This window comes from Macrobrachium rosenbergii, chromosome 54, assembly GCF_040412425.1.
Source record: "Macrobrachium rosenbergii isolate ZJJX-2024 chromosome 54, ASM4041242v1, whole genome shotgun sequence".
NCBI classification, from domain to species: Eukaryota; Metazoa; Arthropoda; class Malacostraca; order Decapoda; family Palaemonidae; genus Macrobrachium; species Macrobrachium rosenbergii.
This window is the reverse complement of record NC_089794.1, coordinates 53881671-53901601: the sequence shown is the minus strand read 5'-3', so window position 1 is coordinate 53901601 and position 19931 is coordinate 53881671. Positions and strand designations below refer to the sequence as shown.

The following is a 19931-nucleotide window of genomic DNA, read 5'->3' as shown; positions in this document are numbered from 1 at the left end:
CCCTGAAGCTTTATCTGGGATTATTCTGTTTCAGAGACGTGTTATATCATTCATGCTCGTCTTCCTGAACATCTATCTTGCCTGGAGAATTCTGCCCGACTGCAGCCGGCTTAGCAACGTGCATCATTGCAAGAAGCCAAAATCTGTATTACTCAGTGCAAATAAAGTCAGTAATTTGGTGTGCTGTTAAATTCTAGCATTGATTTTATTTATTGAGGGGAATCAGTATTTTTTTTATTTGAAATGCCACAAATTGTGGGCAATAAAGTGTGATTTTATCTTTCATGTGTTTGGTGGGATTTTACAGCTGTCCATGGTGAGTGCTATTCAAGGCTTAGCTTAATTAAGAGTTCGTTAAATTAACAAACCATGCCCAACTGTAAATATATATATATATATATATATATATATATATATATATATATATATATATATATATATATATATATATATATATATATATAGATATTATGTAATATATATATTATATATATATATATATATATATATATATATATATATATATATATATATATATATATATATATATATATATATATATATATATATATATATATATATATAATTTATATATATATAAGAAGAAGATAGGGCTACGAGTGTTGACATCGTACAAAAGGCTTTAAAGCGAGATCTAAAATGTGCTGCCTGTGAAGGATGAGAGAACAGAACAAACATAACAGTGCCATAATTAATTGGAATATCTGCACAACGCTTTTATTTCTATAGTCATGATTAACTGTAAGAAAGTCCTGGTGTGTCTCAAAAAATGGTTTTTTACTCTTTAGTCAATTTTAATAAAAAGCATGTTTAAATTTTTTGTTATTTTATACTTTCTTGACAGAAATTGTAACCGATTTATGATTGTAGTTAATGATACTGAATGTGATATTCAATAATATCCTGTCGAGCCAAGGAAGGTTTGAAAAATCCGTCGAGTCATTCTTGTCCTACGGAGTCAAAGGGGGTATGAAAATCCATAGAGTTATTCATTTCACAGAAGTCCTGAGACACTGAGAGAGGTCACTGTGGGGTCAACAGAGGTCACTGCTGACCTACTGATCATGTAAGGTTGTATTGTCACCGGGACTGAGCAACCATGCAAAATTTCCAGTCCATCGGACGGAGGGAACAGGTCGAAAATTGAGTTACAAGATTTGACCCAGACAAATAAACAAACAAACAGACAAAAAAGCAAGTTAAATAAAAGCATATAAAAAGGTTTAGCTGTGCGAAGAACTATTAACGCCCTAAAATGCTTGGCAGATTAGTTTTTGCAAAAATAACCATACAGCAGGTAATTTGGTTGTGATTCGGGTCTAATGGCTTCTGTGCCTTCCTCGTTCTCCACTTTACGTAAAATACAGCAAAGTCGGGAAAAGTAAACTAAATCGTTACAGGTACAAAATCAAGACTTCAGTGACCCTTAGCCAGAATTTTTTTCATAGCCATGTTTAAAGTTACTAAGGGTCATTGTATTGATTACTTTTTGAAAGTAACCGATAAAAAAACTCCTTATTAACAATCCATTATAGCAGTACAAATCATATTCAAGAATACGAAACAAAATAAAAAATTAAGAAAAATTGTAACAGAGCAGGAGGAACAAGAATGAACAAACGCGCCGATAATTAACAGATCTTCGGACAGGTGACATGGCGAATCCCTTCGATTATCACAGCTCATCTTCTGCAGAAACTTATTTGTCCTGTGAGATCTGGGTTGTTGAATTGAATACAGAATTTAGGCCAAAGGCCAAGCACTGGGACCTATGAGGTCATTCAGCGCTGAAACAGAAACTGACAATAACAAGGTTTGAAAGGCGTAACAGGAGGAAAACCTCGCAGTTGCAAAATGAAACAATTGTTCGGAGAGGGTGGAAAGATGAAAGCGAATATGAAAGGAAGTAGAGTAAAAGAAACGAAAGAGGTGGAAGCAGCTAGGGGCCGAAGGCGCGCTGCAAAGAACCTTGAGTAATGCCTACGGTGCACCGCATGAGGTGCACTGACGACACTACCCGCCTACGGGGGATCTGGGTTGCGATATTCAATTTATCTGTCCCTAGAACCTCCTTTTGAAGTTTTGGTACCGAGTTTCTCAATTATAACTATATACTTTTGATAAAACCTAGCCTTTTTATAATCCTTTTCTGGCACAAACCTCGATGTATAAGTGAATGAAGTTTCTTCACTGGCTCATCATTACGGAAGATGAAATACAAGTCCTTTGACTTTTTGTATAGCTTAATTTTAACTGGTTGTGGACTTCCATTATAATTAACTAAAACTTCTCTCTCTCCCTCACTAAAATGTGTGTAAGTGTATTTCCTATAAGACATATTTAACGTCTCAGTAACCAAGATGCTGGCCGATTTCATGATTTAACTAACATTGCCACTTCATTGACACATCAGTCAGCGTTTTAAATACACACACACACACACACATACACACACACACACCAGCTTCTCAGTGTAACTAGTCGTCAACAATAGCCGGGCATATAAAGCACCCGGCCGTCAATCAAAATCTCGCCCTCAGAGCTTCAAGGCTTTTGATAAGCGTCATTTTTTTTCAAATGACTGACGTCACCCAACTCACGTAAACAGAAACCGCCCCCTCAACCTCAACCTCAATCCTCCCCAGAGTCCTTCATCTTTTCATTCACATTTCAGGAAATTAAACCTCATCTTTGGGATACATGAACCCCAGAAGAATGAGGAATAGTTAAGTAGTAGCCGCCTCTTTCTTTCTTTCACTTTCTTTATGTTTATTTTATGTATTAATTGCCTATGTTTGTGAATTCTTCGTTCGCGAGTTTATACAGGCGGCGGAATCAAGATGAGAGTGCGGGTTCACGAAGAGGCATCAGGAGTAAGGCTGTAATGCTGGAGGAGAGGTTAACCAGAAAGAAGGATGATGATTTCACCAAAGCAACGGCGGAAGTTAAGCAGTCAAGTGAAAGTTGATAAAGAAAGAGCAACCAAGAAGGAAGACATTGCTTGGAAAAAAACTGCACTTTAAGATAACTCTAAAGCAGTATGATGACAGATATAAAGGAATGAAAAAGAAAGTGGTGTAACATAAGGAAGAATCAAGAGGAAACCACAACGAAGAAAAAAAAGGAAACATCGATTTTTACAAGGGTAAAAACTTTAACGAAAGCTCCATTGTTTCACCGTAAAGGATCGGAAAGATAAACAACAATTTCTAGGATCTAAAAATCCTAACAATAACAACAAAATAAATCTCCTCCAACGTGAAAAAATGTCCTCCTACTTTTCTCTGAAAATTTAACAGAACAGGATTAGTCTTTGTAAAGCTAAAGGTAACGCCGGTGAGAGAGAGAGAGAGAGAGAGAGAGAGAGAGAGAGAGAGAGAGAGAGAGAGAGAGAGAGAGAGAGAGAGTTTGTCTTATATAACTGATTTTATCTCACTCTTGTCAATTGTGTTTTTATTTTATATTCCCATTGAAAATTTTTCATCTAAACGACGGTGGTGTTTGTATTCTAGCTGGAGTCGAGAAATGCTAACAAAAAGTTTTACTCAGTGCAATAAAAATTCTACAAAGTTGTGAAATGTCAATATAACTTTTTCATATTAAAAGACAGAGGTAACGCTCCAACTCAGGTTTGTAAATATTCAGTAACAAGTATAAGACTCAATAAAGCACAAGAAGGCACAAAGGTAAGTGGCCATTCCTTGACTCTTTCTCCTGAACACGTCTCCACCTTTCCCTTATTCTTTGTTGTATCAACATTCACCCCTTTAACGACTATGTGACAGAGCCTAATATAGGACGTCGCTCTGTGCGTTTATTGTGACGCTAGGATATACTTTCATTAAATTAATGTGCCACTACATTCACTAAAGAAAAATAAGGAAATTTGAGAAAAATAATCAAAGCCCAAAATGTTTCATGGTAGCATCCAGCGTCATTTGGCAGACGAAAACGAAAACTTGTAATTGAGACGGATAATAATTAATCAGCATTTAAGTAGATGAAATGTGTCACACTAATGACAAAAAATACAAAGAGGCTTTTATTTTCTTTGTACTGATCACACCCCACCTTTCTTGTCCTGTATGTGTCTGTACCAACACGGGCACTAAAGTAACATACAAAAAAAAATCTTCTTAGTTGTCACGAGGGAAATGACTAACCTCGGCCAACTCCGTGCAAACAGCCTCCTCCCATCCCTGCCCTCCCACCTCCCCCTGTGGCACCGCAAGAAATTAAACCTGGTTTTTCTAATAGAAGGACCTCCGGAAAACATGTTTACAAAGGCAGTTTTAGTTCTTTCTTTTGAGTCTTTCTATACAAGGTCTGTGTTGTGTAATTATTTGCCTGGTTATTGATAGGCTCCTCCGTCACCATTGCAGTGTAAGGAAATGTGCTACTTGCTACTACTTATCAGCTTCAAAAGGAACGCCATTGGTTTACTGCTGTTTTTATTGTTAAAGAAAATTAGCAATTAATAATTAATTATTCATTAGGCTACCTTCTTGAACCTAACCGTGACTCACAACTACTTATGGTCATTCCCAAAGATCTGTAGCAGATTCTAAGTAAAGAAATTCTGGGATGGCAATGTTAGTATTACTCGAAGAGATTTAAGGAGAAAAGTAGCTCCAGTCAATCTTATGACTGTCATGTTTATTCAAGCAATTTTCTAAATCATCGAAGAAAACCCTCTTTGACTTGGCGAACAAGGCAGCATCTTATAGCAGAATTGAATACGCCTTGTCTTCAAGAATGAGCGCTTTCAATATTTCTCTTCAACATTCCGCACCTACAGGAGCGTAGCCTTTGTGTATGATACTTTTTAATTCTAAGGACCGGGAGATTTTTCATTTGCTCTTTAAAAATGCAAGCATGCTGTTAATGCTCCGTGCTTTTCAAAGCAAACAAGAGCTGGTAAGGCCTTCAGCAACATGTTTTGCCGAGGATCATATGAAAGGAAAGTTTTAAATATGGAAAAACCTCCCCATTAACTTCTCCATAGAATATCAGAAGCATGAAAAATTTTACCATCATTAACATTAGTTACATTCTTTATACAGTAAAGCCAAGTTATCAAGGACGATATTTTAAAAAATCTCATAACCCTCCTATCAAAGAGTACTGATACAGTGTAATGGACTTTTCTTCTTTAAGCCTTTAAAGGAACTTGAATTATCTAAGCTTTCTTATTCTGATTGCTTGTATGCAAGGACTTGCGTATAAATATGGAATGAATACATGTAATATTGACAAAAACTGCAACTAACATGAAAACTATCTACAGATTTATATATATTATATATATATATATATATATATATATATATATATATATATATATATATATATATATATATATATATATATATATATATATATATATATATATATATATATATATATATATATATATATATATATATATAATGTATATATATATATATATATATATATATATATATATATATATATATATATATATATATATATATATATATATATATTTATATGTAAATATTAATATATTTATATATTAAAATATAAATATTTAAAACCAGCGGGCTCATCCCTCAGAATACCATCAACCACTGGCTCCAACCTATTCAACATTATTCTACAGAAAATTTCAAGGCTACAGTGACAAAGTGATTCCCCTCCAATTACCACACTTACTCAGATCTCCTTTCTTAGGGACTTTAATGATCACACCATCCTTCCAACCTAATGGTATTATTCCCGTCACCCATATCGCACTGAATAATATCTTCGAGATAAAAACTAATCTATCCTCCTCCACTTTAGACATTTCCGGGAATAAACCATCCTCTCCTGGTGCCTTATAATTCTTTAGGGGTTTCATTGCCTTAACTACTACTTCTAGCCTGATCTCACCTTCATCAATATTTAAATCTTCCTGAGCAGGCGGTATATCCTCTTCTAGGGGAACTGGTCTATTAAGAACGGTCTCAAAGTGCTCTTTCCACCTATTTCTGATTTCAACATTTTTGGTCAATAAATTACCTTCCATATCCCTGACTGGTATATCCTTACACTTAGCAGCACTGCCAATCAGCTCTTTAATTGCTTTATATGTTGTCCTATGACTCTGACCATTTTTATTAATTAATTTCATTTGTATTAATTAATTTTTCAGTTTCCACAACCTTTTCATTAAGGGCTGTACGGGACTGGGGGCCATTCCTCTTCTGTCAGAGTCTATCAAGGTGTCTTTGGCTAACTACATGAACGCTTCGCCACAGCGTTGCAGTCGCAGTGGGCAACTAACTTGCCTGCATGCCCACACCCGAAAGGTTCAGCTATGCTGAGGCCAATCGCATGCCGGCGTGCTTCCCAGCTATTCCACTCTCAAGGAGTTTATCTGCCTGAGAAGCAAACACCTCCCTGCTCCCAGGGGCGCTGATCTGTGTGGGTAGAGGTAATCACTCCCTCACTAGCTATATACAATGTATAAAGCCACACTCGCCGTAATTAATTGCAACAAAAAATGTAGTTCATGATTATTTCTCTTAACTTTTTTCCTTTTCTTTCTCTGTAACAATTGGGAATCGTCTTCACTTTCAGATCTGCTGTTTCTCTACATATCCATCTATATATGCTTCATCATCAACAACTAATGACCAATTATTATGACCTGCCCAATACCCGCAAGGGTACGCAGAGGCCATTTCTCCGGCACGCGCAGTTCACTTCACAATCTGTTCAACAGGTACATAGTTCCTCATTGGGTGAGTCGGTAGAGTTGTGGGCTAGCACTTGCTAGACCCGAGTTCGAGTCTCCGACCGGCTAATGAAGAATTAGAGGAATTTATTTCTGGTGATAGAAATTCATTTCTTGCTATAATGTGGTTCGGATTCCACAATAAGCTGTAGGTCCCGTTGCTAAGTAACCAATTGGTTCTTAGCCACATAAAATAAGTCTAATCCTTCGGGCCAGCCCTAGGAAAGCTGTTAATCAGCTCATTGGTCTGGTAAAACTAAGGTATACTTAACTTTTTCTACAGGTACATGTTATATGATGAACTAGGATCACCTATTAAAATAAAAAATGTTTGGGGAGTTCTTAATTTGTTCGCTACTGTAGCGGAATAAGGCTAGACTGCATGTGGTGTGTCGTTTAATGTGCAGTGGAACCCATGTCATGTTTGTCGTGGCTATCGTCATTCTCGTTTTGACTATCATCATTATTATCATCATCCTTCATTTTAGTTGTACTATAAATGCTAACAATAACAGTATAACACATGTATGAGCAGCAAACTCGTTATCAGCGCTGTGAGGAACCAATGAAAATTAGGCTCTACGTTTCCTCCTTTTCAACTACTGCACAGTGCTTCTATAGGACCAAGCTAGAAAAACGAACAGGGCTATCGCCCTACTTACCGTCTCTTACAGGAAAATAAAAAGGAAAAATTGCGTCGACCTATAAATCATTTGTTATTCATATTTCCTGATGAGAATTTACTCATATTACAACAATAACAACAACGATTTTTATGGTGTGTGTGTGTGTGTGCGTGTTTATACTCAGCACTTAAACTTTGAAAGTGAAGGAAACAGAACGATAACGGAAATTAGAACGAATTTCGACTTTACAAACCATACAAGGAAAACTACTTCTATTATTACGATGGAGTATCTGGTGCGCAACAGCGTTCCCGTCGATCCTTCATTCCATAACCAATTAGGGCCTGATACCATAACACTCGTTGCTATAGTTTTAGGTAATGGTATAAAATTTCCCAATCAACGTTCGGGCGTGCATACATGTATACCGCTTATGGTAATTACACTGTCACTACACCGCTGATCTTCCTATAGACCAAGCTAAAAAAATATACACAACCTGGGCTGGTGACCACTAGACGTAGTCGACATACAGTATATACATCCCTATAAAGCCTTATACAGCTATTTGTTTGGGGCAGCTACTGTATATGGGGCAACATGTTGACGTTTTGAATGAAAACCATAATTGTGAACGGAAAATCAACACAAATTCGAGCCACACTCGAAAGGACAAGAACCTCTATGGAAAAACTGATGGGGTATACTACATTGCTTCAGTTCAAATTGTTAAAAATCTATTCACTACTACGTCAATATCTTTGGGTGATATATTTTTCCAGTAAATTTAGGCGAGCGCTGAAAAGGTAAATAAGAATGGATATCCGAAGGTAACCTCTAATGTAAGGAATAAATTTGGTACCAGTCACAGTATACAATAAATATCGCATACAAATGGATATATGATTATGAAGTTATCAGACTTACTTTAGTAAAATTTACAAAGTTCGCTAACCTATATAACATTTTTGAAATTATTGTTAGTAATAATAATATAATATTAACAACAACAAATAACAATAATAGCTTATCGTGACTATGACAGAACTTTGACTCTAATTTTTGATGTCAGAAGAACTGAACGAATTAACTGATGTCTGAATCCTGTCGTAGGATACAAAGTCTTAATTAAGAAAACACTTCCATATATAAGAGCAAACATCTTTGTATTATTCTATCTTTTGTTTTTTTGCTTTGGAGGAGTCAGTATACTGATGAATGTAGTCTACTGACACTTTTGTTCTACCACGTCGGTCCTATTCTATCTCCGATTCCAAATTGTCAGAGGTTATTAGTAACTGGAGTCAAAAATTAAAACCATTGCTGATGTATGAGCATGGAATAAACCTTAGCAAAATTCCATCTTCTATATATATATATATATATATATATATATATATATATATATATATATATATATATATATATAATGTATATATAAATATACATATATATATATATATATATATATATATATATATATATATATATATATATATATATATAAATATATATATAAATATATATATATATATATATATATATATATATATATATATATATATATATATATATATATATATATATATAAATATAAATATATAAATATACATATATATATATATATATATATATATATATATATATATATATATATATATATATATATATATATATATATATATATATATATATATGTTACGCTCATCATTGAAAATTGCCGATTATTGAAAATCGGCAATAGAAATGTCTATTATTGAGAATGAGCAAGCGATTTGCCGATTATATAAAATGAGCAATTTTTCTTGCCTAGTATTTAAAATCCAGCAGGGTTTCAAAACTCGGCAAGACCATTTTGCCGAATATTAATAAATCGACTACTATACCATCTGTAATTAATGACACTATTTTTAACTTTTAATGTTTTATCCTATTCTAATCTCTTTTGTTAATGGCAGTTTGGCCATTTATAAGTAAGTTTTAGTAGCCTAATTCCTTGTTACTATCACCAACAATTGTTATCAACTTGTAAATAGGAGTGAAGGTGTGAAGTGAAACATACGGTACTCATGATAATTCTCTCGACAAATACGTAGATTAGTTACGGAATTCTTTTCATTCTTTACAACAGTTCTTGGCGAATATCGAATAATCCTCATGGCTTCAGCGATGGAAGTAAAAAGAAAATTTCGAGGCAAGGTTACGGACCATCGTTGAAGGAAAAGGGAAGAACACAAGACTGTTCTCGCTTGAAAAAGTGAAAGATATTATATCAAGGTTATCAAAGGATCTAGAAAGTGATGCTATCACCACTATTGATTATAACTATCGTTCAAGATATGAGATTCTTAAGGTTGGTGAAACGGAAGGTTTGATAAAGAAAAGAACAGATGGGGAAGAACATTATAAATACGTAGCAGCGTTTGAGGGAGGAAGTGTATAGTGCAATAGAAAAGGCACATAAAGATGTTGGTCATGGTGGCGAGAAGAAAACTTTATTTGAAGTTAAAAAGAAATGGTCTAACATAACTATGGAATATTGTAACCTGTTTATTAGCTTTTGTGTAGAGTGCCATTTAAAAGAGAGTCGGAAGCAACCAAAAGGGCCTGTCGTGAAACCAATTAGAAGCCACTCATTTTTATCGAGGTGCCAAATTGATCTAATAAATTTTCAGTCACTTCCTGACGGGGATTATAAATACATCCTAACTTACGTTAATCATTTTACAAATTTTGTGTGTTAAGCCCCTTAAATCTAAAAGAGCAGAAGAGGTAGCTCAGACACTTCTACCTGTGTTTTAACATTCTGGTGCTCCGCAGTACTGCAAAGTGACAACGGTAGGGAATTTGTGAATTCTGTGATATCCGAATTATCAACACTTTGGCCACAATTGCAGCTAGTGACGGGTGGGCCAAGGCATCCCCAAAGCCATGGAGCAGTGGAGCGACTCAATGGTGTAATCCAGGATAAATTGAAGATAAGGATGCGAGAGAATAATTCCAAGAAATGGAGTATTGGCTTAAAATTTGTTCAGTGGCAAGTAAATATCTCGAAGCATGAGACAACGAAACATACACCATTTAAGGCCACCTTTGGAGAAGAACTGTCAGTTGGTCTTTCTTCAACAAATCTTCCTGAATCAGTTTTGGATGGCATATGCTACGAAGAAGATCTTGACAAGGTAAATATTAAGTAATCTATTAAAAAGATAAACTGATAATGCACTTTGAAACTGAATTTTTCATACACTATTCTAATGGAGTGCACTTAATCATCTTCCTTCTCATTTCTCCAAAAATCATAAGTTGAAAGACCTAATTTACTGTGTTAACAAGTCTTTACATATTTTGTAATTTTCCATTTCCTAAAGCTTCAGGTTTTAGAAAGCATAGTAATACTAAAATTCTTTAAGTCATATGCCTAGTTACAATCAGAAAAGTATGATATGAGCTAACGACCTATTATTTTCAGTTCTTCAGCGAGGACGGTAATTATGGCGAAAGGGAAGACGATGAAAGTAGGAAAACAGAACAGCAACTTGAAGATGAAGAGGTTCCAGAGCAACCTGAAAGTGAAAAGGATTTGAAGTGTATTGAAGAAAGGGTTAATGCCATCGAAGCTATACGGGAAAATGTCGACATTAGTCAGGCTCAATCCGCATCAAAGATGATCCGTAGGGGTATGAGGATGCAGGAATCACTGCAGGTAGAAGACAACGCTACTCTAAGAATTCCAGACGTTGATCGGGGTCCTTCAGGCCCTAAACACTTACTGGTAGTTGTGCTGTCCAAGGAAAATGACATGTATCGTTTAGGGGTGCAAAGAAGGCAACTTAAATTCTTGCTTTACTAGACCTGATTTAGATAAAATTGGTGAAAAACTACTTAAAGTGGCTGATGTACCAGACATCCACATTACTCTCAGAGCTGCGGTAACTCGATCCACTGGTGGCCAAGGTTACCAGAAATGTAACTGCAAATTAGATTGTATTTCTCTAAGATGTAGCTGTGGTAGAAAGAAAATGAAGTGTAACTCTAGGTGCCATCCTAACAACAGCTGTAAGAATGTTTAGTTTTTATTTTGTTTCTTTATATAAAATAGATATGGATTAGTTAATTTTTTATCGTCGGTGAATTATTTGCCAATTATTTGGTGAAGGTTGATAAGTCAGTATTCTAATAATATTGTTATGTTACAAAAATAAATTGTATTATCTGTGTTTTCAGTGTTTATTTGAATTTCCAAACTAATTGCTTATGAAGAAAAAAACGGATATTATAATAGAATTAAAAAATAGATGATGGCTGTTATAAAATGAGTGTATTACAGTAAACATTCTTAAACTGTTATTAAACTAGAGAGTCATTATGGTCTACATTAGTTTGCTTAGAGCTTAGAATGGACCTTCCAGCTGTCAAAATTGAATACTGGTTGTTTGAAACACTTAAGTTACAATATTTTCAATATTCGGCAACGTTATCAATATTCAGCAAAAACGTGTTGCCTAATATATAAAATGAGCAATATTTTGCCCATTATTGAAAATTTTCAATATTAGGCAGGGCCCTTGCTGATTATGTAAAATAGGCAATTTTTGCCGATTTTCAATAATCGGCAATTTTCAATAATGAGCGTAACATATGTGTATGTATATATATATATATATATATATATATATATATATATATATATATATATATATATATATATATATATATATATATATATATATATATAATTATATATATATATATATATATATATATAATTATATATATATATATATATATATATATATATATATATATATATATATAATTATATATATATATATATATATATATATATATATATATATATATATATATATATATATATATATATATATATATATATATATATATGTATATTTATATATATGTATATATATATATATATATATATATATATATATATATATATATATATATATATATATATATATATATATATATATATATATAATATATATATATATATATATATATATATATATATATATATATATATATATATATATATATATATATATATATATATATATATATATATATATATATATATATATATATTATATATATATATATATATATATATATATATATATATATATATATATATATATATATATATATATATATATATATATATATATATATATATATATATATATATATATATATATATATATATATATATATATATATATATATATATATATATATATATATATATATATATATATATATATATATATATATATATATATATATATATATATATATATATATATATGTGTGTAATGTTCGTGTGTGCGTGTGTGTGTGCAAAAAAACACACAAACATGCAGGAGATGAAGAGCTACAAATCGCCGAACAGATGAAATGAAAAAAAATACTCGAGGCAAAAAAATAACTATAATACCTAAGAAGCGAAAGATGGAAGAAAGACCAAGGGCCTTCAGTCAGGGTACAAAGCAGCCAACGATGTGGAAGTGTGCTGCTCTGAATTTCATCCACAACCCGACTCTTGAATTAGAAATGCAGAAGTGACCTGTGTTGGTTTGTTCTGTGATTTCACACCTAATGGTGAGATACAGTTTTGAGCTCAGTTCTCTCAACTTTCTTTTGTGGCGGAGGATGCAACAGCATTTCCTGTTGCATCATCGAACTTACCGTGTAGTTGTTCTGGTTATCTAGAGATTATATATATATATATATATATATATATATATATATATATATATATATATATATATATATATATATATATATATATATATATATATATATATATATATATATATATATATATATATATATATACATACGTATAGATATACATAATGCATATATAATATATATGTATATATATTGTATATGTGTATATATGTATACATTTATAAGTAATATATATATATATATATATATATATATATATATATATATATATATATATATATATATATATATATATATATATATATATATATAAAAACCTACAGGTCACTTTTACCAGATAACCAGAGCAACCACACCGTAAGTCAGATGCAGCAACAGGAACTGCTCTCGCATCCTCCGCCACAGAAGAAGGCCGAGAGAACCGAGCATCACCTGAAGAGGAGATCTGCTGTCTCGTCTCATCGGAACTTCGGATCCTCCGACACTGGGCCAAGATACGAAACTCGGAACATTTCGGGAGATTTGGAAAAGTTTTGAATATGTACACAACTTTTAATGAGATTGGTGTTTCTCGTAGTTACTCGCTCAGAACTCGACAGACTCGTCTGTAAGGTCGAAAATCCCTGTGAATCCAAGACAATCAAGTCTTAGGAGAGTTTTAGTTAGCTGTTCACTTGTCAGCGCGAAAGAAAGCAGAGGAAAAGCTCTCTCTCTCTCTCTCTCTCTCTCTCTCTCTCTCTCTCTCTCTCTCTCTCTCTCTCTCTCTCTCTGTGTGTGTGTGTGTGTATGTGCGTGTATTGACAACTGCGTAAGAAAGGAGAAACTACGATTTTTAGTAGAGTGAATAAATATGAGAATATGTGACAGAGAATGAATGAGGCCAAAACGAAAAGTGAAAATATAGGAAGAGAGGAAATACTGAGATATAAAGTCAATGTTTGTCCTCCTACGGAATGCGGCAACAGTTGGTTACCGTTCTATTCCAGTGGCTGAGTTGAAAACACCCAGCCAGCAAGGGAAACAACTATATAATATTACTGGAGAAGCAAAAAGAAAAAAAAAAGATAAAAAAATGGAGGATCTTTTAAACACATTTGAAACAAAGCTCAGCCCTCAATAACAGAAAAGGAAAATGTTTCTTATGGGTGTATATCACCTCTTGAGTTTTGAATCAGGGTGCAAAAATGAGGTCACATGTATTACAATAAAGAAATTCAGGCAATGAAAGACATAATGGTTTGCTAATCTAATTTCTTTGATGATCAAACAACGTGCTCAGAGTCAGGCTGGAGCACGTACACACAAACACTTATAAAAGCACGGAAAATTACACACAAGTGGTTACGGAAGACTCATTATGGATTAACATAGGAAAAGAAGCTTGTTTCCTCTTGAAACAACATCTGTAGGAGTCCGTAAAGGAATTACGAACCTTTGTTCCCTCCCCTTCAACCGACCACGCTCACTATTGAAGCAATTCCCCAGCAATACTTTTGTTTCTTCATGCTTCGTGTAATACATTTATTTCGACGTGAATCAGGCAGAGAGAGAGAGAGAGAGAGAGAGAGAGAGAGAGAGAGAGAGAGAGAGAGAGAGAGAGAGAGAAACCACATTCGATACCGAAGGAAAACGATACCAAACAAGTTTCCTCAAGAATATAATTAGTTATCGTGGATATTATTCACTCCACCTCGGCAAAACAACGGAAATGTTTACAGAGAGAGAGAGAGAGAGAGAGAGAGAGAGAGAGAGAGAGAGAGAGAGATATCGGCAAAATATCTTTATTGCCTAAATTTCTCTGCGCAAAGACCAACGGGACGGGAAACTGAAGCCTTTTTCACGGTATCCTACGGTGGAATAATAAGAAAATGAAAATATGGACCTAAACAAAAATCTAAAGGACCTTCCGTGGAAGATAACAGAATTTATTAATTATAGGAAACCTGAACAAAAACCAAATCCCGAAGATTAAGAGCAGAGGGAAAGAAGTAACCAACAAACTATTTACAAAATATCCATCACACAAGATCCTCCGAAAAAGCTGTTAATGGAGAATTATAAGTTAAAAATTAAGAACTTATTTCCTAAGGTGTATATTACTAAAACATTTTGAATGTTAATAACTAATTATTGTGTATGGTTACAGTTTAAAGAAAATGTTATTAAATATAAGGTAAATGTTGTATGATGAACATTTGCACAAAAATAAATAAATAAAAAAAAATTAAGATAGGCTTAAAGTGATGTACCGAAAACAATTTGAGGAACATTGTTACAGATTTCATGTAATATTGTAATTGGAGACTAAGTAGATTGTACACTGAACATTTTTAAATACAAGATAAAAAAAAAAAACCTCAAGTTTTTCAGTTTTGCAGACAGTGAGAGAAGCTACTGTCCATTCACGCAGTGAACTTAGGTGTCGTTACCTCCTTCCTTGTTCCTTGCATGCGTCGATCCCGGTAATCTTGGATGACCCGAACAAGTCGATCAATCATTAGTCAATCAATCACCTCTTGACATTTCCATTTCGACATGTAATGGCAAACACTAATGGCTAATGGCTCCTCTTCCGGGAGAGAGAGAGAGAAAATATTTTTGAAAGGAACTCTTCGAATCGAAAAAAAAAACAAATACTCAAAAAGACATGTGGAAGGAAAGATCTGCAAGTTATTAATTCTACGAAAGATCAGAAGAACTGGAAACGTGAATAAAATAATTTGATGAAGCGAACAAATAAAGAGAAATAAACATTTGGCAAAGAACAGAAACAAGTCAAGGCTGAAGCAGAGACTATAATCAATAATACTGAATAAAAGTAGACACTATAATGCCAAGGTAAATTAGAGAAAGAGAGTATAAGAGAATAATGCAAAGTTGGGTATTCAATAACCGACCAGTGAATACTGGCAAAGGAAAGGGATGAACAAATGAGTAAGTGAACAAACTGCTTTGTTCAAGTAAAACTGAAATATGACGAAGAAAGGAATTAATCATCTGAATGGGCGTTCTGACGAGCGAAGTAATAAAAGGAAACAAGTAAAAAATGCGCCGAAGCTTCTTCAGAGCAGTTGAGTTTTCTGTACAGTGTATAATCAAGGCCACCGAAAATAGATCTATCTTTCGGTGGTCTCGGTATAATAATGTACGAGTCGCGGCCCGTGAAACTTTAACCACGGCCAGGTGGTGGCCTGGCCTATATCGCTGCCAAACGCACCATTATGGCTAACTTTGTCTATCTGCCTCAGATCTTAAAAACTACCAAGGCTAGAGGGCTGCAATTTTCTATGTTTGATGATTGAAGGATGGATGATCAACATACCAATTTGCAGCCCTCTAGCCTCAGTAGTTTTTAAGATCTGAGGGCGGACAGACAAAGCCGGCACAATAGGTTTCTTTTCAGAAAACTAAAAGGAAATATATCTATATAGTTAAAGGCCAAACACATACATGAAATAACAGAGCGATAAACCAATTAAAGATAAATTGATAAAAAATATTTACAAAATAAATGCTGTGTGTTCATATTTTTTGTGAATAACAATGATAGTTTAGGCTTGCCGTCGTTCAGCCCAGGGCCAGTCTCTCTCGCCACTAGCCCTTACTTAAGCATGCTGAATGATGTAACCCAAGTCCGATTTCTTGAAGGTATGTAACGTCCCCCGTCCCGTAGGGGTATGGTGTTGTCAGTGCACCTCAGTGGTGCACTGGAGGCATTACTTATATCAAGGCTCTTTGTAGCGTCCCTTCAGCCCCCATCTGCAACACCTGCCACTCCTTTTACTGTGCTTCCCTTCAAATTCTCTTTCTTCCATCTTACTTTCCACGCACTCCTAACAACCGTTTCACTGTGCAACTGCGAGGTTTTCCTCCTGTTACACCTTTCAAGCCTTTTTACCGTCAGTTTCCGTTTCAGCGCTGAATGACTTCACAGGTCCCACCGTTTGGCATCTGGCCTAGATTGGATATTTGAATCCATTCCGTGAAGTCCGTGGGGCTGCAGTTGTCTCCTCGAGCATCTCTCTATCACCGTCCTCTCCGTCAGCAAGGGCTCTTCAGCAATGAGTCAGCAGCATAGAGTACTTGAGAACATGAACAATTAATGACGGGTAAAAGAACAAAAGATCTGGTGTGTAAAATAATCATGAATAAAAACAGTCAACAGGTTAACGGATGGATGAGCACGTGCCAAACATAATTCTATTAAATAAAAAAAATCTTTTCTACGGTAAATTCTATTACTGTAATACATTTATCAATGGCAGAGCCGCTGAATGAGCTTAAAATGGCGCCAGGCATCAATTACGGTATTCCATGGTGGTAAGACATCAGCAAGATTGTGAATATAACATAGCAAGTTATGATCAGTGCTAAACAAAATTTATGGGGAATACTTAAAAGTGGTTTTATTATTTACTACATCATTCTCAAAAAAATTTATCTCCGTCAACCAGCTTGGCTATGGCTCTTTCGTGCTTTCGAAAACGCCTCTTACAAAGGTGATTCTACACGAAATTGATCACAAAGTTAGTGGCAACTAAAAGCTACACAAGTCATGGACAAAAGTGCCCACTTTTGACTGTTATAATTTCCATAAACTTTGATCTTCTAAGAAATCAAAATAAGTGGAACTGAGTATCCCGTTTCTACGTGAAGAAAACTTTGATAAACTCTTAAGACACAAAATGTGAATTTCATAAATGAAACCCTTCCCAGATTTCATTTCCCTTTATTGCCAAGATTTGGAATTCTCTTCCTGCCTCTGTTTTTATACACTCTTATCTTAGGACTCCGTCCTTTAACGGGCACAGGCCTATCATTTCTTCGGACTGTTAAGCCCCTCTCTTATTTTCAGACCTGGGCCAGTTAAGGGCACTGAATTGCCCATCCCATCAGCCTCTATTTTAGAAGTAACCGATTGATACCTTATCACTTCTTATACAATACACAAACTCGCGAATATGCAATTCGCATCATACCGAATCCTACGATAATTTTTAAGGTAACATATTTGCCTAAATCGCCAAATGGAAAAGACAAATATGAATTCCTCATTCAAGAAAACTACATAATTCAAGAATGGCAGTTTTTTTTGTTTTTTTTTTTTATGGCTGTTATAATTTTTTTATTCTTGAAAAACTTCACTGCATGAATCAGAACGAGGGACTTTGGTGTATCATTGTCTCGGATTCATCCTCGTCTGCCACATCGTTTATCAAAATTTACTCATTTTCACAGACGCTGATTTGAATGAGACTATTATGTCAAGACCCCTCGTGTACGTGTTTCTTTAGAAGTGAGGCTTCACTTCTCTCACGCCTCGCAAATATAATACGAAAGTGCCTGTGTGTGTGTGTGTGTGTGTGTGTGTGTGTGTGTGTGTGTGTGTGTGTGTGCGTGAGTGTGTGTGCGCGCGCGTGCGCTTGTGTCTATGTGTGTGTGCATGTGTGTGCGTGTTTGCGAGTCGGGTTTTTTTCCTCAAAGCAGAACCACTACTTCGTCACTCGTCGTCCTCACTCAGCAAAAAGAGAAAACCTTCCCCGAATACGAATTCTCTTATCAGCCTTTAATGACAGAGTCCTGGATGGGTCTTCAGTCCCACGTGGACTCCTAAACTTCCGGTTGTCATTCCATGGGAGGTGAAAAGGATTCCTGGGAGGTCTTCCCGTCTTTACTTCAGCGCTATTTCTGTGCCTCTGGCGGTGCCAATTTAAAAGTACCTTCAGCTGAATTGCGGGGGTTTCATACAATCCATTTGATAAAAATAGCTTCCTTGAAAATTATTCAGCTGAGTTTGGGATTACAAATATGACTTTTTTTTTGGTGTCATGAGATAGAGTTTAATTTAAAAGATAATTTGAAAAAAATGAGACCGGTTTACTTTTATTCTCTCGCAGATTTATAATAAAGGTGCGTTCTCATTTTGTAGACTCATACTAAGAGTAGAAAAACTATCAGACACCTGCTCCTCAAGAGCTTCCCATGGAAGAAGGATCCTTCCAATGCGTGGGTGGTTTTGTAGGCCGTAAGTTTCCCCAGTATGACTTCGTAGGAACTAAAGCCACAGAAAGAGATAAAGTTAAGTATACCTTAGTTTTACCAGACCACTGAGCTGGCTCTCCTAGGTTTTGGATTAGACTTATTTTACGTGGCTAAGAACCAATTGGTTACTTAGCAACGGGACCTACAGCTATAGTGGAATCCGAACCACATTATAGCGAGAAATGAATTTCTATCACCAGAAATAAATTCCTCTAACTCTTCATCAGCCGGTCGTTGGGACTGAACTCCGGCCCATCGAGCGACGGTCTGAAGCTCAACACTCAGCCAAGGGAACAAACACACAGAAAGAGATGGCAACCATAAGTAGAACAAATAAGAAGCTAATCATACTCGACCCTAATTTTTGGAGCATTTAAAATCTGTGAAAAAGATGATCATTTGTTATCACGGGAAATATACCTAAAATTAGGAAAATATATGATAAACGAGTTGAGTGAAGTGATAGGCAATTGCATTCCATTACCTTCAGACGTAATTAAATTTTTTGTTCGTTGCCCCACATTTTTCAGGACTCGCACATTGAACAAGGACATTAGCTTCTCAAAAAGAGTGGCAAACAAAACGAAAAAGTTGTTAACATAATTGTTAACCTTATGTATACTATATAATAGTGAAAAATGTTAAGGCTTTCGTTTTTAAACTCTTGTTTTAATTATTTGGATGAATATACATATAAAATTAATATGGTCAACTTGTGTTTTATTTTTCTAACAGAATGAATCATAATTTCTACTATTACAAAGAGACAACGAGGAACT

At 34.7% G+C, this 19931-nt stretch overlaps 1 pseudogene; it reads left to right on the top strand.

The window, feature by feature from the left end:
• Positions 1-2861: 2861 nt before the first annotated feature.
• The window catches only part of LOC136834682 (uncharacterized), a 42649-nt pseudogene continuing 25579 nt past the window's right edge, over positions 2862-19931 (top strand).